Here is a 21261-nt window from a genome sequence, read left to right on the forward strand (position 1 = left end):
AGGCTGGGATGAGGGGGTGTTCGCATGTGCAGGGGCTCTGCCAATATTTTGTGAAAGCCCAGGGTCCCCGCATTTACATGGTTTATTATGCGGTGGACTCCAGTAAAATGGCTGCCGGGGCGGCGCATGCGCAGATTGAGATCTTGGTGCTGAGATCTCATCCCCATGATCTCGGTGCTGAGATCTCCATCTGCGCATGCGCCTCCCCTGGCAGCCATTTTCCCAGAGCCCACCACAAAGCAAACCATGTAAGTGCGGGGGTTCTGTGCTTTCACAAAATGTCGGTGGAGCCCCCGCACCACCGAACACCCGCAGCGGCGCACACACGAACACCCCCTCATCCCAGCCTGCAGCCTGTAGCAACGCTCCACTCTTCTACTCTCCCTCCAGCATTGACCCTGGGACCCTGCTCCACCATGGCCGGTAAGATATATTCGCATTATAAGATGCACCCCCATTTTCCCCCCAAATTTGGGGGGAAAAAGCGCGTCTTATAATCCGAAAAATACATTACTCAGTTCCTGAAGAAGATTCTGTCCTGGATTTAGTCTCTACTCTTGAACATTAAGATCTGTCTTTACATTTCTACTAATTGCTCGCTAGTCTACAAACTACCACTTTTCTTTTTTTCCAATGATGAATGTTGATAACCTTTAATTTTGCTGGTTACCGAAAGGACCAGCTCAACTCTTGAAGAAAGACGATAATGTTATCATATATTCTCCCTGTAGCAATGGAAGCTTTGGAATAATCCTAAACACTGCTGGCATTTTGCTTAACCTTATAGAAGATCTGTTATGGGACGATGGTTGCTAAAGAGGAATCTTATTAAAAAGTGCCCGGGGGTACAATTACACCAAATGAACATCGTCCAAAGGCAGGTTAAAAAAATACACTTCTGTCTACAGTATATCCCGCCTTGGCGTTGCGAAATACTGTTCATTTTTATGGCCAAGAACTTCCTTCATAGATAATATGTAGAATATTAGTGACAACAACCTATTATACGATGATATTTAAGGAGAGAACTCTTAAAAATCATATTACTCTCGTCTCAACTTCTGCTTACAATCTCATTTCTCCAGTACACCAAGGAACGCGCACATTTTTCAGTTTAATCAGAAGCCAATTAACCTACCGCACACAATGGCTTAAGCATGCATACAAAAATTGACATGCTTGGAGAATTCAAATGGAAATGTCATCATTACCCTGATATAGATGCGCCTGGATACACATAAAATTTCATTCAGCGGTGTAAGTTGTAAGGAACCATAACTGATATAATTAGTGACCACGGGGCAGACGATGGTCGCCAGGGAAAGACGTACGGAAAGCAAAATTCTAAATAACACACTTCTAATCCTGTTATACAACCAGACAGTTCATCATAACCTTCGGGGTAATGTTGCCGTACAATTGAGAAATAAGGACACCATGTCCCCTTGAGCCTAGTTTGTTATTTGGTTTCCAATGCTTCGTCTCATTCTGCAGAACGTTCAGTAATTTTAGGTTTATCCTAGAAGGCTATGCACTCGATGTTAATGATCATGCAACAGGGCAAGCAACATAAAAGATCAAAACACAAAACTTACGGTCAGGGAAAAGCAGCAGCATGATGAACACAGTATGTCAGCAATTTTACATTTCCATGTTCCACAAGGTAGTCATTTTTATTGGATCGCGAACTCAACATAGAAACCCACATGTTAAATTTGTCCCCTTCCCCTCCATTTTCAGCGGGCAGGTAAGGATTAAAAAGCTTGGTTTGTCATTAGAGAAGGGCTGTGCTATAGTCAGTTGCCCTGAAGGTGTTGTACAGGAATTGGGTAAAAGTCTGCAGGCAGGATTCTCCGGTACCGGCGTCGGGAGTAGGCTGTTATTTGATTGCACACATTACTAGCCACATTACTACTAGATGTGTCTGGTCTCCCTCAATTCATTTGTATTGAGCCAGGCCATGTACGTCTAGTCTGCACGTGACTTCATATCTGCAAATCGCATACTTGAGGTCACGAGCACCGCCTGCTCCTCGCGCATGCAACAGAGAATCCTGACTGTGCGCAATGTGAAGATTCACAAGTCTGTAGTCACATAGAATAATTGCAGACTTGAGCTCCAAAACCTAAAATAATTGAGCCAGAACATATATTGGTAAAAGTGGAATGTATAGGTGTGAATTCACACTGTGGCCATTTAACAAGCAGATAAAAACTAAAAAAGGGAATACTCTCTATTAAGTAAATAAATAGTTATGGTACATGTAAATAACATAGGGCATTTAGCTAACATTGTTTTGATCAAAAAAACAGTAAAAGCCATTCTACCGCGACAAGGTGTTCCCCAATCGGGATGGGGCCAAACCTCATTGTGTCTCAGCAGACATAAAAATAGATAAGGGCTGAGTAGGACCTGGGTCCTGACTTGAGCTTCAAGCCTGGATAACCCCCTTAAGAAAGAAAGTAGAACAATAGGTGACCTATTGAAACTAGGTCAATCCTCCAGTAAGAGGATTTTGCATAATTGTAGATTATGAGCCTTCGCGGGCAGGGTCCTCTCTCCTCCTGTACCAGTTGTGACTTGTATTGTTCAAGATTATTGTACCTGTTTTTATTATGTATACCCCTCCTCACATGTAAAGCGCAATGGAATAAATGGCGCTATAATAATAAATAATAATAATAATAATAATAGACCCTTATTAGGAATGACCAAATTGGACCTGGCAAATTCAAACAATTTGTGATTCTCTTTGCGCAAATTGCCAATGAGACGCCAACATTTTACACAATGCAGAAGATTGCATAAGCAAGAAAAGGCTACTACATAATGTCTTCAGCTTGTCACAACACATAACATGTTATCCTATTGCAATCTGGGATTATAATGGCCAGTATAAAAGTAAGGGCATGGAATGCAACAGCCACATTGTGATGAATCTGGATAGTGATGGGACATCACCTCTTACTGAGCAATAGGGATAGGGAGAGCAAATCATAAAACTCTTAAGAAAATGTAAGATGCTGTTCACACATGTAGGAGAATATATAACATGTCTGACTTCCACATGGTTCATTTTGTAGAAAGGACCATAAAAAATGGAAACTTCTATTGCAGACTAAGCCATGGGGATAGTAAGAATGAGAGCCGAGGGTCGGTTATCTTTTGGAGTAAACAGAGTGTCATTCTTGATTCCAATGACTGGTTGGTACAAGCTTCAAAAGTTGGCCAGATGGTGGACATATGTTATCCAAACTAGACATTCCCCATCCTTATAGTAGAGTGGATGCAAATAAATGAATATTCCTTGTACTTGCCCCCTTATTAGCTTAATGTCCAGTCCATAGTCCTGGAATCCTGATCTCAGGATGGGGGATTCAAAAAGAGGATTTGGATAATTGAAAAGTGTTAACTTGCTGGGGGTGTTCACATGGCCGAATGTAGACATGGGGTGAGGGGCCCGAATATTATACAAAGGGGGCTAGGGGCCAAATTTATTCACCAAGGGAGAGGGATTGGATGTTATACATTGAGGGCAAGGAGCAGGATGTTATACACGGAGGGTGAGGGTTCACTGACACATGAACATCTACAGATTGAAATGTTTGGGTGTTTTCTGTTATTTCTCATTATTATTTCATAATTGTTTTGCTGATTTGTTTGTCACATTTTTTGACTCTTTTTATGCATTTTTCTAGTAAACAATGCAAGATTGATAGAGCATAGATAGCAGATTTCCCTGCAGTCGCATCCATATGATGTGCTCAGAAATGTGTGCGTGACAATATGTTGCAGACATTTTGCAGGGTTTTTTTTCCGCCAGAATTGCAACCAAAATGTATAGTTTCAATGCAATTATCAAAAATCTTGCCAAACACGTTGTGGTTTTGTAATGCCCCAAAATGCTAGTGTATGTGTCTTTTTACGATGTAGCAGAGCTGGCAGCTACCTCATTAGGTTTGCACAATGTTCACATTTCCCTTTGCAGATAGTGTAACTTAGAATTCAGTACATAGAAGTGTTTTATATATGTACAGAGTGAAGGACTTTTTAAGTTCTGCTATAAGGAAGTTGTTAAGAGTTAGCAAAGCAGCCCTACTTTCTATACATGGCCATAAGGTCGGGTTAGACCACATGGCCAGGTCCTGGACTTAGCACTGAGATAGAGTGAGACATTTTGTGTGCAGGGATGTTTTGGCTAGGAAAAATTAAAGGAACAGGTGGGAAACAGCCTGAAACTCCTGTAAAAGAGAAACCACAGCCTCCGCTTGGATAGAAAAAGACTGCTCATATAAAGAGAAGTTGAGACTCAGGAATCACTGCACCATTCTTATATCTGCATTACTATACCAGAAAGTAACTGTGATTGCTGGATTGGAATTGATTTTCTGTTAAGTCATCGTTTATCTGGATGTAACAAGTAAAATTTATCAATAGCCTCTCTGGCCTCCCTGTTTTCTGGACTATTTGGAGTGTACCACATTACATCACACTATGTAAGCTATGGTCACTCTGTGACCTATGGCATAGTAGTGTGCAGTGCCCCAGGGTCCTGCTCGTTGCCGTAATATCATTCTCCTCTAGGGGAGAGTGGTGTTACGTTTGGAGGCAAAGAAGGACAACTGCATCCAGGTACCACAAACATGCAACACATTTCACACTCCAGGCCACCAGGGGGGCCTTGCTCCAATTTATTAGGTCACTCCCCACATATAGGTAAAACTGGTTGCCTGTAGGGAAAGTTAGTCAGTTGCTGGCTGATCTCCGTTCAGTTAGTTGGTCCCTGGCAGGAGTGGGATCCTTTCAGAGAGCAAAGGAGAAGGATACAGAGCTGTGCATGCCCTCAGAGCTGCAGTTATTAGAAAGAGACATCGTAGGCAGAAGTGTATTGCAGCGAACGTGCAAAGAAGTCGTAGCAAAGGAGAGGATATCAGGAGGGGACCAGCCCTACACAGGCTGCCACCTTCTGAGGCGCAGAATCCCGGTAGCCGGAACACCGAGGGAGTAACGACCTTTATGCCTTGCTCCAGAGATCAGCAGGACAGCTAATTTCATGTTACCTGCCCACCCTACTCCCAGGAGGCACGGTGGCACCCCTTAGAGGCTGGGGCATGATAGAGTCACTATAAACCGCCTCAAGCCACCAGTCATACGGGTTTGTGTTGTGAATTCTGTGGCTGAATTCACTCCTGTGGTCACAAGTGGTACTGCAGCTTCTGAGCTTCCTCCCTCAGGTGTTCTGGTGAGCTCGTTAACTGCTTCATTACTTAACTCCGCCTGATGCTGCTATCCTTGCTCCTTGTCAATGTTTCAGTGTTGGATCTGAGCTTCTCCTGATTGTTCCTGTGACCTGCTGCTCTGTATAGCTAAGTGCTTTTTGCTTTTTTGTTGCTTTTTTTCTGTCCAGCTTGTCTTTTGTTTTGCTGGAAGCTCTGAGACGCAAAGGGTGTACCGCCGTGCCGTTAGTTCGGCACGGTGGGTTTTTTTTTGCCCCCTTTGCGTGGTTTTGCTTTAGGGTTTTTTGTAGACTGCAAAGTTTGCTTTACTGTCCTCGCTCTGTCCTAGAATATCGGGCCCCACTTTGCTGAATCTATTTCATCCCTACGTTTTGTCTTTTCATCTTACTCACAGTCATTATATGTGGGGGGCTGCCTTTTCCTTTGGGGAATTTCTCTGGGGCAAGTCAGGCCTATTTTTCTATCTTCAGGCTAGCTAGTTTCTTAGGCTGTGCCGAGTTGCCTAGGTAGTTGTTAGGCGCAATCCACAGCCGCTTTTAGTTGTGTTTAGGATAGGATCAGGTGTGCAGTCTACAGAGTTTCCACGTCTCAGAGCTCGTTCTTGTATTTTTGGGTATTTGTCAGATCACTGTGTGCGCTCTGATCGCTAAGCACACTGTGTTTCTGGATTGCCTTCATAACACCTGTCATTAGCTAACATAACAGTACAAGGAGACAAACTAATGATTCTCAATAGAGGGAAAGAAAAAGTTCTGACATCATTTTTTTTTTTTTTTTTCTCTGCTCTGTGTTCACTTTTTTTTTTCCCCTAGACATTTGGGTGATTCTGGACACAGGTGTGGACATGGATATTCAGGGTCTGTGCTCTTCAATGGATAATCTCGTTATAAATGTACAAAAAATTCAAGATACTATTGATCAGAAATCTATGTTAGAACCAAGAATTCCTATTCCTGATTTGTTTTTTGGAGATAGAACTAAGTTTCTAAGTTTCAAAAATAATTGTAAGCTATTTCTGGCCTTGAAACCTCATTCTTCTGGTAATCCTATTCAACAAGTTTTGATTATTATTTCTTTTTTGCGCGGCGACCCTCAAGACTGGGCATTTTCTCTTGCGCCAGGAGACCCTGCATTGAGTAGTGTCGATGCGTTTTTCCTGGCGCTCGGATTGCTGTACGATGAGCCTAATTCAGTGGATCAGGCTGAGAAAAATTTGCTGGCTTTGTGCCAGGGTCAGGATGATATAGAAGTATATTGTCAGAAATTTAGGAAATGGTCAGTACTCACTCAGTGGAATGAATCTGCGCTGGCAGCTTTGTTCAGAAAGGGTCTCTCTGAGGCTCTTAAGGATGTCATGGTGGGATTTCCTATGCCTGCTGGTTTGAATGAGTCTTTGTCTTTGGCCATTCAGATCGGTCGACGCTTGCGTGAGCGTAAATCTGTGCACCATTTGGCGGTACTGCCTGAGGTTAAACCTGAGCTTATGCAGTGCGATAGGACTATGACTAGAGTTGAACGGCAGGAATACAGACGTCTGAATGGTCTATGTTTCTACTGTGGTGATTCCACTCATGCTATTTCTGATTGTCCTAAGCGCACTAAGCGGTCCGCTAGGTCTGCCGTCATTGGTACTGTACAGTCCAAATTTCTTCTGTCCATTACCTTGATATGCTCTTTGTCGTCGTTTTCTGTCATGGCGTTTGTGGATTCGGGAGCTGCCCTGAATCTGATGGATTTGGATTATGCTAAACGTTGTGGGTTTTTCTTGGAGCCTTTGCGGTGTCCTATTCCATTGAGAGGAATTGATGCTACACCTTTGGCCAAGAATAAACCTCAATACTGGGCCCAGCTGACCATGTGCATGGCTCCTGCACATCAGGAAGTTATTCGCTTTCTGGTGTTGCATAATCTGCATGATGTGGTCGTGTTGGGGTTGCCATGGCTACAAACCCATAATCCAGTATTGGATTGGAATTCCATGTCGGTATCCAGCTGGGGTTGTCAGGGGGTACATGGTGATGTTCCATTTTTGTCGATTTCGTCATCCACCCCTTCTGAGGTCCCAGAGTTCTTGTCTGATTATCAGGATGTATTTGAAGAGCCCAAGTCCGATGCTCTACCTCCGCATAGGGATTGTGATTGTGCTATCAATTTGATTCCTGGTAGTAAATTCCCTAAAGGTCGATTATTTAATTTATCCGTGCCCGAACACGCCGCTATGCGCAGTTATGTGAAGGAATCCCTGGAGAAGGGACATATTCGCCCATCGTCATCACCACTGGGAGCAGGGTTCTTCTTTGTAGCCAAGAAGGATGGTTCGCTGAGACCGTGTATTGATTACCGCCTTCTTAATAAGATCACTGTTAAATTTCAGTATCCCTTGCCATTGTTATCTGACTTGTTTGCTCGGATTAAGGGGGCTAGTTGGTTCACTAAGATAGATCTTCGTGGTGCGTATAATCTGGTGAGAATCAGGCAAGGAGATGAATGGAAAACTGCATTCAATACGCCCGAGGGTCATTTTGAGTATCTAGTGATGCCGTTCGGACTTGCCAATGCTCCATCTGTGTTTCAGTCTTTTATGCATGACACCTTCCGTGAGTATCTGGATAAATTCCTGATTGTTTACTTGGATGACATTTTGATCTTCTCAGATGATTGGGAGTCTCATGTGAAGCAGGTCAGAATGGTTTTTCAGGTCCTGCGTGCTAACTCTTTGTTTGTGAAGGGATCAAAGTGTCTCTTCGGTGTGCAGAAAGTTTCATTTTTGGGGTTCATCTTTACCCCTTCTACTATCGAGATGGATCCAGTTAAGGTCCAAGCCATCCAGGATTGGATTCAGCCGACATCTCTGAAAAGTCTGCAAAAGTTCCTGGGCTTTGCTAATTTTTATCGTCGCTTCATCTGTAATTTTTCTAGCATTGCCAGACCATTGACCGATTTGACCAAGAAGGGTGCTGATTTGGTTAATTGGTCTTCTGCTGCTGTGGAAGCTTTTCAGGAGTTGAAGCGTCGTTTTTGTTCTGCCCCTGTGTTGTGTCAGCCAGATGTTTCTCTTCCGTTCCAGGTCGAGGTTGATGCTTCTGAGATTGGAGCAGGGGCGGTTTTGTCACAGAGAGGTTCTGATTGCTCAGTGATGAAACCATGTGCTTTCTTTTCCAGGAAGTTTTCGCCCGCTGAGCGTAATTATGATGTAGGCAATCGAGAGTTGCTGGCCATGAAGTGGGCATTCGAGGAGTGGCGTCATTGGCTTGAAGGAGCTAAGCATCGCGTGGTGGTATTGACTGATCATAAGAACTTGACTTATCTCGAGTCTGCCAAGCGCTTGAATCCTAGACAGGCCCGTTGGTCGTTATTTTTTGCCCGCTTCGACTTTGTGATTTCGTACCTTCCGGGCTCTAAAAATGTGAAGGCGGATGCTCTGTCTAGGAGTTTTGTGCCCGACTCTCCGGGTTTATCTGAGCCAGCGGGTATCCTCAAGGAAGGAGTCATTGTGTCTGCCATCTCCCCTGATTTGCGGCGGGTGCTGCAAAAATTTCAGGCGAATAAACCTGATCGTTGTCCAGCAGAGAAACTGTTCGTCCCTGATAGGTGGACTAATAAACTTATCTCTGAACTTCATTGTTCGGTGTTGGCTGGTCATCCTGGAATCTTTGGTACCAGAGAGTTAGTGGCTAGATCCTTCTGGTGGCCATCTCTGTCACGGGATGTACGTACTTTTGTGCAGTCCTGTGGGATTTGTGCTAGGGCTAAGCCCTGCTGTTCTCGTGCCAGTGGGTTGCTTTTGCCCTTGCCGGTCCCAAAGAGGCCTTGGACACATATTTCGATGGATTTCATTTCTGACCTTCCCGTTTCTCAAAAGATGTCAGTCATTTGGGTGGTCTGTGATCGCTTTTCTAAAATGGTCCATCTGGTGCCCTTGGCTAAATTGCCTTCCTCCTCTGATTTGGTACCTTTGTTCTTTCAGCATGTGGTTCGGTTGCATGGCATTCCTGAGAATATTGTTTCTGACAGAGGTTCCCAGTTTGTTTCAAGGTTTTGGCGAGCCTTTTGTGGTAGGATGGGCATTGACCTATCCTTTTCCTCGGCTTTCCATCCTCAGACTAATGGCCAGACCGAACGAACCAATCAGACCTTGGAAACATATCTGAGATGTTTTGTTTCTGCAGACCAGGATGATTGGGTGTCCTTTTTGCCGTTGGCTGAGTTCGCCCTTAATTATCGGGCCAGCTCGGCTACCTTGGTTTCTCCATTTTTTTGCAATTCTGGGTTCCATCCTCGTTTCTCTTCAGGACAGGTTGAGTCTTCGGACTGTCCTGGTGTGGATTCTGTGGTGGATAGGTTGCAGCAGATCTGGACTCAGGTAGTGGACAATTTGATCTTGTCCCAGGAGAAAGCTCAACTTTTCGCTAATTGCAGACGCCGTGTGGGTCCCCGACTTCGTGTTGGGGATCTGGTTTGGTTATCTTCTCGTCATATTCCTATGAAGGTTTCCTCTCCTAAATTTAAACCTCATTTTATTGGTCCATATAGGATTTCTGAGGTTCTCAATCCTGTGTCTTTTCGTTTGACCCTCCCAGACTCCTTTTCCATACATAATGTATTCCATAGGTCGTTGTTGCGGAGATACGTGGCACCTATGGTTCCATCTGTTGAGCCTCCTGCCCCGGTTTTGGTGGAGGGGGAATTGGAGTATATTGTGGAGAAGATTTTGGATTCTCGTGTTTCTAGACGGAAACTCCAGTATCTGGTTAAATGGAAGGGTTATGCTCAGGAAGATAATTCCTGGGTTTTTGCCTCTGATGTTCATGCTTCCGATCTTGTTCGTGCCTTTCATGCGGCTCATCCTGGTCGGCCTGGGGGCTCTGGTGAGGGTTCGGTGACCCCTCCTCAAGGGGGGGTACTGTTGTGAATTCTGTGGCTGAATTCACTCCTGTGGTCACAAGTGGTACTGCAGCTTCTGAGCTTCCTCCCTCAGGTGTTCTGGTGAGCTCGTTAACTGCTTCATTACTTAACTCCGCCTGATGCTGCTATCCTTGCTCCTTGTCAATGTTTCAGTGTTGGATCTGAGCTTCTCCTGATTGTTCCTGTGACCTGCTGCTCTGTATAGCTAAGTGCTTTTTGCTTTTTTGTTGCTTTTTTTCTGTCCAGCTTGTCTTTTGTTTTGCTGGAAGCTCTGAGACGCAAAGGGTGTACCGCCGTGCCGTTAGTTCGGCACGGTGGTTTTTTTTTGCCCCCTTTGCGTGGTTTTGCTTTAGGGTTTTTTGTAGACTGCAAAGTTTGCTTTACTGTCCTCGCTCTGTCCTAGAATATCGGGCCCCACTTTGCTGAATCTATTTCATCCCCACGTTTTGTCTTTTCAGCTTACTCACAGTCATTATATGTGGGGGGCTGCCTTTTCCTTTGGGGAATTTCTCTGGGGCAAGTCAGGCCTATTTTTCTATCTTCAGGCTAGCTAGTTTCTTAGGCTGTGCCGAGTTGCCTAGGTAGTTGTTAGGCGCAATCCACAGCCGCTTTTAGTTGTGTTTAGGATAGGATCAGGTGTGCAGTCTACAGAGTTTCCACGTCTCAGAGCTCGTTCTTGTATTTTTGGGTATTTGTCAGATCACTGTGTGCGCTCTGATCGCTAAGCACACTGTGTTTCTGGATTGCCTTCATAACACCTGTCATTAGCTAACATAACAGGTTTGTCCTGTTCTATCCGGGGGACAGAGGGAGAGACATAACATCCATAACATCTACAACAGTTGTGAGGACCTTATGAGAAGCTTAGCAGTAAGGGACTACAACACTGCAGCGCAAAGGAAGGCTACTGATTTCCACCTGGACAAGGGGACTCTGGACTTGCCTCCAAACCGGCCGGACTCTGCCTGCCCTGTGATCTGGTGCTCTGGACTGTGGATGCTGAAGTCTTCAGTAAAGGTAAAGAGACTGCAAACTTGTGTCCTCATTCTTCTCTGTGCCTGCACCATTCACCATCTACACACCGGGAAACCCTTGGGATACACTTCACCTGTGGGAAGGTATACCATCTAGCTGCCATAACATCACCCCAGCGGACCCCTTAAAGCAGCGTCGGTCACCCTGACCGAATACCACAGGTGGCGTCACAGACATAAACTCTACCCCTTTAAAGACCATTCCCCTTTTACATGAGCGCCCTGGGCCACGGACCGGGTTGCAGCCACCGTGACATCCCCCTGTGAACTGAAGGACCCGGTACCAAGTACCCCAGCCCGCGTGGCGACTCAAGTGCATCATGGTATTACAGTTTTATTGCAAATAAAATGCAACGTTTGACCGTACCTTAACCCCTTCCCGACCTGTGACACAGCGTATGCGTCATGAAAGTCGGTGCCAATCCGACCTGTGACGCATATGCTGTGTCACAGAAAGATCGCGTCCCTGCAGATCGGGTGAAAGGGTTAACTCCCATTTCACCCGATCTGCAGGGACAGGGGGAGTGGTAGTTTAGCCCAGGGGGGGTGGCTTCACCCCCTCGTGGCTACGATCGCTCTGATTGGCTGTTGAAAGTGAAACTGCCAATCAGAGCGATTTGTAATATTTCACCTAAAAAAATGGTGAAATATTACAATCCAGCCATGGCCGATGCTGCAATATCATCGGCCATGGCTGGAAATACTAATGTGCCCCCACCCCACCCCTCCGATCGCCCCCCCAGCCCCCCGATCTGTGGTCCGCTCCCCTCCGTCCTGTGCTCCGCTCCCCCGTCCTCCTGTCCGCTCCCCCCGTGCTCCAATCACACCCCCCCGTGCTCCAATCAAACCCCCCCGCACTCCGATCCCCCCCCGTGCTCCGATCCACCCCCCCTGCACACCGATCCACCCCCCCTGCACACCGATCCACACGCCCGCACACCGATCACTCTCCCCCATGCTCCGATCCCTCCCCCCCCGTGCTCCGACGCCCCCCCGTGCCCTGATCTCCCCCCCCTGTGCCCTGATCTCCCCCCCTTATACTTACCGATCCTGGCGGGGTCCGTCCGTCTTCTTCCCCGGGCGCCGCCATGTTCCAAAATGGCGGGCGCATGCGCAGTGCGCCCGCCGAATCTGCCGGCCGGCAGATTCGTTCCAATGTGAATTTTGATCACTGTGATATAATCTATCACAGTGGTCAAAATAAAAAAACAGTAAATGACCCCCCCCATTTGTCCCCCATAGATAGGGACAATAATAAAATAAAGAATTTTTTTTTTTTTCACTAAGGTTGGAGTTAGAACTAGGGTTAGGGTTAGGGTTAGGGGTAGGGTTAGGGGTAGGGTTAGGGGTAGGGGTAGGGGTAGGGTAGGGTTAAGGGTAGGGTTAGGGGTAGGGGTAGGGTTAGGGGTAGGGTTAGGGTTAGGGTTAGGGTTAGGGTTTCGGTATGTGCACACGTATTCTGGTCCTCTGCGGATTTTTCCGCAGCGGATTTGATAAATCCGCAGTGCTAAACCGCTGCGGATTTATGGCAGATTTACCGCGGTTTTTCTGCGCATTTCACTGCGGTTTTACAACTGCGATTTTCTATTGGAGCAGTTGTAAAACCGCTGTGGAATCCGCAGAAAGAAGTGACATGCTGCGGAATGTAAACCGCTGCGTTTCCGTGCAGTTTTTCCGCAGCATGTGTACAGCGATTTTTGTTTCCCATAGGTTTACATTGAAATGTAAACTCATGGGAAACTGCTGCGGATCCGCAGCGTTTTCCGAAGCGTGTGCACATACCTTTAGAATTAGGCTATGTGCACACGGTGCGGATTTGGCTGCGGATCCGCAGCGGATTGGCCGCTGCAGATCCGCAGCAGTGTTCCATCAGGTTTACAGTACCATGTAAACCTATGGAAAACCAAATCTGCTGTGCCCATGGTGCGGAAAATACCGCACGGAAACGCTGCGTTGTATTTTCCGCAGCATGTCAATTCTTTGTGCGGATTCCGCAGCGTTTTACACCTATTCCTCAATAGGAATCCGCAGGTGAAATCCGCAGTAAATCCGCAGGTAAAACGCAGTGCCTTTTACCCGCGGATTTTTCAAAAATGGTGCGGAAAAATCTCACACGAATCCGCAACGTGGGTACATAGCCTTAGGGTTAGGGTTGGGTTGGAATTAGAGTTGTGGTTAGGGTTAGGGGTGTGTTGGGGTTAGGGTTGTGGTTAGGGGTGTGTTGCGGTTAGGGTTGTGGTTAGGGTTACGGCTACAGTTGGGATAAGGGTTAGGGGTGTGTTGGCATTAGAATTGAGGGGTTTCCACTGTTTAGGCACATCAGGGGGTCTCCAAACGCAACATGGCGCCACCATTGATTCCAGCCAATCTTTTATTCAAAAAGTCAAATGGTGCTCCTTCCCTTCCGAGCCCCGACGTGTGCCCAAACAGTGGTTTACCCCCACATATGGGGTATCAGTGTACTCAGGACAAACTGGGCAACAATTACTGGGGTCCAATTTCTCCTGTTACCCTTGAGAAAATAAAAAATTGCTTGCTAAAACATCATTTTTGAGGAAAGAAAAATGATTTTTTATTTTCACGGCTCTGCGTTGTAAACGTCTGTGAAGCACTTGGGGGTTCAAAGTGCTCACCACATATCTAGATAAGTTCCTTGGGGGGTCTAGTTTCCAAAATGGGGTCACTTGTGGGGGGTTTCTACTGTTTAGGCACACCAGGGGCTCTGCAAACGCAACGTGACGCCCGCAGACCATTCCATCAAAGTCTGCATTTCAAAACGTCACTACTTGACTTCCGAGCCCCGACATGTGCCCAAACAGTGGTTTACCCCCACATATGGGGTATCAGCGTACTCAGGACAAACTGGGCAACAATTACTGGGGTCCAATTTCTCCTGTTACCCTTGAGAAAATAAAAAATTGCTTGCTAAAACATCATTTTTGAGGAAAGAAAAATGATTTTTTATTTTCACGGCTCTGCGTTGTAAACGTCTGTGAAGCACTTGGGGGTTCAAAGTGCTCACCACATATCTAGATAAGTTCCTTGGGGGGTCTAGTTTCCAAAATGGGGTCACTTGTGGGGGGTTTCTACTGTTTAGGCACACCAGGGGCTCTGCAAACGCAACGTGACGCCCGCAGACCATTCCATCAAAGTCTGCATTTCAAAAGTCACTACTTCCCTTCTGAGCCCCGACGTGTGCCCAAACAGTGGTTTACCCCCACATATGGGGTATCAGCGTACTCAGGAGAAACTGGACAACAACTTTTGGGGTCCAATTTCTCCTGTAACCCTTGGGAAAATAAAAAATTCTGGGCTAAAAAATTATTTTTGAGGAAAGAAAACGTATTTATTATTTTCACTGCTCTGTGTTATAAACTTCTGTGAAGCACTTGGGGGTTCAAAGTGCTCACCTCACATCTAGATAAGTTCCTTTCGGGGTCTAGTTTCTAAAATGGGGTCACTTGTGGGGGGTTTCTACTGTTTAGCCACATCAGGGGCTCTGCAAACGCAACGTAACGCCCGCAGAGCATTCCATCAAAGTCTGCATTTCAAAATGTCACTACTTGTCTTCCGAGCCCCGACATGTGCCCAAACTGTGGTTTACCCCCACATATGGGGTATCAGCGTACTCAGGAGAAACTGTACAACAACTTTTGGGGTCAAATTTCTCCTGTTACCCTTGGGAAAATAATAAATTGCAGGCTAAAAAATCATTTTAGAGAAAATAAAATTTTTATTTTATTTTCATGGCTCTGCGTTATAAACTTCTGTGAAGCACTTGGAAGTTCAAAGTCCTCACCACACATCTAGATTAGTTCCTTTGGGGGTCTAGTTTCCAAAATGGGGTCATATGTGGGGGATCTCCAATGTTTAGGCACACAGGGGCTCTCCAAACGTGACATGGTGTCCGCTAATGATTGGAGCTAATTTTCCATTTAAAAAGCCAATTGGCGTGCCTTCCCTTCCGAGCCCTGCCGTGCGCCCAAACAGTGGTTTACCCCCACATATGGGGTATCAGCGTACTCAGGACAAACTGGACAACAACATTTGCGGTCCAATTTCTCCTATTACCCTTGGCAAAATAGGAAATTCCAGGCTAAAAATCATTTTTGAGGAAAGAAAAATTATTTTTTATTTTCATGGCTCTGCATTATAAACTTCTGTGAAGCACCTGGGGGTTTAAAGTGCTCAATATGCATCTAGATAAGTTCCTTGGGGGGTCTAGTTTCCAAAATGGGGTCACTTGTGGGGGAGCTCCAATGCATAGGCACACAGGGGCTCTCTAAACGCGACATGGTGTCCGCTAACAATTGGAGCTAATTTTCCATTCAAAAAGTCAAATGGCGCGCCTTCCCTTCCGAGCCCTGCCGTGTGCCCAAACAGTGGTTTACCCCCACATATGAGGTATCGGCGTACTCGGGAGAAATTGCCCAACAAATTTTAGGATTCATTTTATCCTATTGCCCATGTGAAAATGAAAAACTGAGGCGAAAAGAATTTTTTTGTGAAAAAAAAAGTACTTTTTCATTTTTACAGATCAATTTGTGAAGCACCTGAGGGTTTAAAGTGCTCAATATGCATCTAGATAAGTTCCTTGGGGGGTCTAGTTTCCAAAATGGGGTCATTTGTGGGGGAGCTCCAATGTTTAGGCACACGGGGGCTCTCCAAACACGACATGGTGTCCGCTAACGATGGAGATAATTTTTCATTCAAAAAGTCAAATGGCGCTCCTTCCCTTCCGAACCTTACCATGTGCCCAAACAGTGGTTTACCCCCACATGTGAGGTATCGGTGTACTCATGAGAAATTGCCCAACAAATTTTAGGATCCATTTTATCCTGTTGCCCATGTGAAAATGAAAAAAATTGAGGCTAAAAGAATTTTTTTGTGAAAAAAAAGTACTTTTTCATTTTTACGGATCAATTTGTGAAGCCCCCGGGGGTTCAAAGTTCTCACTATGCATCTAGATAAGTTCCTTGGGGCGTCTAGTTTCCAAAATGGGGTCACGTGTGGGGGAGCTCCAATTTTTAGGCACACGGGGGCTCTCCAAACGTGACATGGTGTCCGCTAAAGAGTGGAGCCAATTTTTCATTCAAAAAGTCAAATGGCGCTCCTTCCCTTCCAAGCCCTGCCGTGCGCCCAAACAGTGGTTTACCCCCACATATGAGGTATCAGCGTACTCAGGAAAAATTGGACAACAACTTTCGTGGTTCAGTTTCTCCTTGTACCATTGGGAAAATAAAAAAAATGTTGCTAAAAGATAATTTTTGTGACTAAAAAGTTAAATGTTCATTTTTTCCTTCCATGTTGCTTCTGCTGCTGTGAAGCACCTGAAGGGTTAAAAAACTTCTTGAATGTGGTTTTGAGCACCTTGAGGGGTGCATTTTTTAGAATGGTGTCACTTTTGGGTATTTTCAGCCATATAGACCCCTCAAACTGACTTCAAATGTGAGGTGGTCCCTAAAAAAAATGGTTTTGTAAATTTCGTTGTAAAAATGAGAAATCGCTGGTCAAATTTTAACTCTTATAACTTCCTAGCAAAAAAAAATTTTGTTTCCAAAATTGTGCTGGTGTAAAGTAGACATGTGGGAAATGTTATTTATTAACTATTTTGTGTCACATAACTCTCTGGTTTAACAGAATAAAAATTCAAAATGTGAAAATTGTGAAATTTTCAAAATTTTCGCCAAATTTCCGTTTTTATCACAAATAAAAGGCAGAATTTATTGACCTAAATTTACCACTAACATGAAGCCCAATATGTCACGAAAAAACAATCTCAGAACCGCTAGGATCCGTTGAAGCGTTCCTGAGTTATTACCTCATAAAGGGACACTGGTCAGAATTGCAAAAAACGGCCAGGTCATTAAGGTCAAAATAGGCTGGGTCATGAAGGGGTTAAAGATGTGTCTGCATAACAGTAAAGAAATGTAGGCTTTGCATTACTTTTGATTCAAAACTCTTGTGACAATTTCACGCCCTTAAAGAGGTTGCATGTATTTTGGGTTAAAAATCATTTTTGCCCTTTGGTCCCATTAAAAATGTTGCACTGTTTGCCTTTTATAGTATCTGTGTTGCTGTCACGATTCCTCTGCTCAGTGAGTGATTGCTAAGCTGTTCTATGGAAACTGTCTTTCTGAGTTGTCAGTGTTTTGATTGACAGCTTCGCTGTTCAATCCCAATCTGTCTTGGAAACTGTGGTGTCAGTTCACATGGGATGCATATTAATAGCGATGGGCAGCGTGCCTGAGCTAATAGAAGGGCAACACTAATAGGCTGTTAACCTGGATGCTGTGCATTCCCATTGTGTGACCAGCGCCATATTCAAGTTTCTAATGTGCAGTCATATGCCAAGCAGCCACCCCCTCCTTTAATTTGGTAGGCTGTGAGTGGCTGCCTCATCGGTATTTCTGCACCTGTGTTGCCGCCATCTTAACCACATGGGTCCACTGCATCCTGCATAGTGCATTTGTTTGTAGGCCCAGGCAGGTAAGCATCTCCTGCCCTTTTTGCTATTTTTCTGAATTTTTGGAGGATCTCTGAATCCTCTTTTTGAACTAGCATCAATCCTGTGATGGGCTCGCTGAGAAGCAGATGCTTTCATTGACAGCTCAGCTATCCAATCTGTATATGGGAGGTGCGGGACTTTCTCCAGGTGTTCGGTGTTCTGGAGATAGCCCAGCTACTTTACTGAGCTGTCTGCCCCTGATCCCTGCCAGACGTAGTTTGTGCTTCTTGGTGAGTATTTGCCTGATTCTGTTGTTCTGAGTTCTGATCTTCCGCTGTCTGACCCTTTGGACCGTGTTCTGACTATCACTTTGTCTTGTTCTTTGACTTTGATCTGCTATCTCTTGTTATTGACCCTGGACTGTGACCTGACTTATGCCTTTGTCTTTTCCCTTGGTTATCTACGTGCTTTCTTGGTATTGACCCTGGAACGTCTGACTTTTCTGCCTCACAGTCTGTCTGTGAGTAGTGACTATCATCACAGTTGCACTGTCTATTGCTGGCTGCTGAATTAATTGCAAATCTGTAAGCTCATTCTGATGGTCTGACATGAGAGCTTGTGTTACGCTCACGCCCTGACTGTTGGGCGTGAGCTCGGGGGTTTTGTGGCCCCACTGTGCCACAAACCAGACTACCCTGGAAGGGGCGTGACTATGACAGCTGCCTGGGTTTTCACTGGAGCCTCTGATGGTGAGGACAGGCTTGTGCAGCAGGCAGCTGCCAGGTGCTACTCCAGGGTGGTGTCTGGCTGTGGCTGCTGATCCCACTTGGGAGACAGGAACACCAGGATTGGTGCGGGCATTAGGCAGGACTGGCAGAAGAGCACGGCTAGAACACAGACGAGTAGGCTGGCACGGCTGAGACAGGGCTGGCAGAGACACGGCAGAGAACACAGGGCTGGCAGAGACACGGCAGGAAACAGGACTGGCTAGGACAGCAGGAACACAGGACTGGAAGGCAGGGCAGGAACGGCAGGACTGGCAGGAACACAGGATTGGGAGGCACGGCAGAGAACACAGGACTGGTTGATGTGGTATATGAAGGAACAGGTAAGGGCCTGTTCACACTGGACGTGCAGGTACAGATATGTAGTTTGGAACACAGGGCTGGCAGAGACACGGCAGAGAACACAGGGCTTGCTAGGACGGCAGGAGACACAGGACTGACTTAGGACGGCAGGAGACAGGACTGGCTAGGACGGCAGGAAACAGGACTAGCTGATGAGATATTAGAATCAGGCTGCACTCAGATGACACCCGAGTGCAGTCCAATTGTGAGTGAGATGAAGGAACAGGTAGGGATATATAGTTTGGAGGAACAGGTAGGGACCTGTTCACACAGGAGAGGAGTGCAAGACTGCAGATAGGAATGGAAAAGCAGCAAGCGGTAGCGTAGCAACAAAAGCTGAGCAGAGCCGCAAAGAATGTGGAGAGAAGCTGCAGCAAGACATACTGCAGAAGCTAAGCAAAGTGGAACCGCAAGGATTGCAGAGAGGAACTGCAGCAAGAGGTTTCTGCAGCAACGGGAGCGGAGCAGAGCAAGACGGAGCAGAACCGCAGAAGTGCGGAGCAGCGGCAAAGCCACCAAGATGCAGAGCAGGCAGAGCCGCAAGAGTGCGGAGTGCAAGCAGACCGAGAACACAAGGAAAGACACAGCAGGGAAGGAAGCCACACACAAGGAGACCGAGATAAGACAAAGTACAGACAAGGCAATGGAAGAAGACACAAGGACAAAGACACAGGGACAAAGACACAGAGACCAGGATATTCTGCCTCCTGGAGGGCGGACAAAGATAAAGGCAAATGCTCAGAGAAAAGCCTCCAGAGAGGGAGCAACACAGAGCTAGACCTGGCAAACTCAGAAGCAAAACACTAACTGAGCTAACACATTGCACAGGCCCACACAGGGTGGAGCTGCACTATATACAGGAGGCCTCTCGGTAATTGGTCAGGAACTGATTGGACAGGTGCACCTGATTCCTATAAGAACCAGAGAGTTCAGGCGCCGGCCCCCTATACACATAGCCATGAGGCATGCAGAGAGCAGAGACATAGAACATGGAGCTGGCATTAAAGAGAAAGCACATCATGACCTGGAGCAGTGGGTAAGATTGTGTGAGAGATGTGAGGCCATGCTGCGATGCCAGCAGAGATGTTACAGTACCCCCCCCCTTTACGGCCCCTCCTCTTCAAGCCCGCCAGAACAACCTGTAGAAGAAGGATAGGAGGACACATAGTCATAGCCATCACAACATTCCTTTCGTAGAATGAGGTATTTGAGACATTAGAGATCTCAGGATGCTCAGTCTCTTTGAGTCCAGTACGATCAGCTTCCCACACAGAAGACACAAGGGACAGGACTTCTTTCACCTGGTTAATTGAAAGCAGGGACTTGGAAGCTTGCGATTTGACCACAACATAATGTGATTCCTTGGAAACTGAAGACACGTTCACTGGATCCAACTTAAGCCCATCATTACAAGAAAATTGGACCTTCTCCTTTAGACCGGTGAGAAGCAGAGATGAGAATACTTCTGTCTTGGGATCTTCACCAAATAGCCAGATGGAAACTGGAGGCATACATACAGAAAACATCTTCAGCCTGGTACCCTGAAAAAACTGGACCTCCTCTTCTAGATTAGAGGATGAGTAAGTCTCTGTCTTAGTATCAAGTAGCTACTTGGAAGCAGAAGGCATACATTCAGGAAGCCCCATCAGCTTGTTACTCAGACAAAACTGGACCATCTCTTCCTCCGGACTGGTGAAGAACAGAGATGCAAGAGCTTCAGCTGCAATTTCTTCATCCACCTGCCACATGGAATCTGAAGGCATCTTTACAGGAAGCATCTTCTTCCCAAAGTTCAGGGAAAAATTTTTAAGTGACAGGGATGTTCCTGGGAACTGGTCACTGGAGGTGTGCGGAGAGGACGCCACTGCTTTCTTTACTTCAGTGAGGTCAGCACACCGTGACTCAATAGCCAGCAGATTAGGTGGCGAAGATATCAACACTGTAGATTGACCTAGCAGTTTAGGAACAAGAAACTTCTGGAGACTTGATAGTTCCAAACGCAGAACCACGCTGGGTCTTTGGACCGGAACGGGCAGCAGAGTATCCGGTTCAGAACGACCGACGGGCGGACTGGTCAACCAGTGGAAAACAAATCTCTCCGCATACAATGCTCCGATTTGGAGCTGTAGTTGTCCCTTCAACACTGGACTGTTCATAAGTAGGACTCGGCAATCACCAAACACCTTCACAGGATTCTGGAGCAGTGGAACAGGAATCACACTTAGACTCCGTCTGGTTAGCAGCTTTAACACATCTGCAGGACCGAAGCTCCCACAAGGCACTGGAACAGACTCAGACTTTAGCGGAAGGGAGTTATTCTCACCAAGGGCAGTCTCTCCTACTGGCCCGAGGTTTTGGAGCTTTAGATCCCCTGGACAGAGGTCTTCCAGGTGTTCCTCACAACAGCAGCAACATAGTAAGCCCTTCTTACGACTGGTCTTAGACTGATGCTTTGCCAGTCCACTCTTGACAGTCTTTTTGGGTTCTATTAGAGTAGCTGCTTTAACGGG

The 21261-nt window shown here is 46.1% G+C and overlaps 1 long non-coding RNA gene across 1 annotated transcript in view; it reads left to right on the forward strand.

The window, feature by feature from the left end:
- Nucleotides 1-10965: 10965 nt before the first annotated feature.
- Nucleotides 10966-21261, forward strand: part of LOC138671245 (uncharacterized) — a 201714-nt gene continuing 191418 nt past the window's right edge. The window contains exon 1 of the long non-coding RNA XR_011319443.1: nucleotides 10966-11159. This is a non-coding gene — a long non-coding RNA (uncharacterized lncRNA). The remainder of the gene's footprint in view (nucleotides 11160-21261) is intronic.

The sequence above is a fragment of the Ranitomeya imitator genome, chromosome 3 (genome assembly GCF_032444005.1).
Source record: "Ranitomeya imitator isolate aRanImi1 chromosome 3, aRanImi1.pri, whole genome shotgun sequence".
Lineage (NCBI taxonomy): Eukaryota > Metazoa > Chordata > Amphibia > Anura > Dendrobatidae > Ranitomeya > Ranitomeya imitator.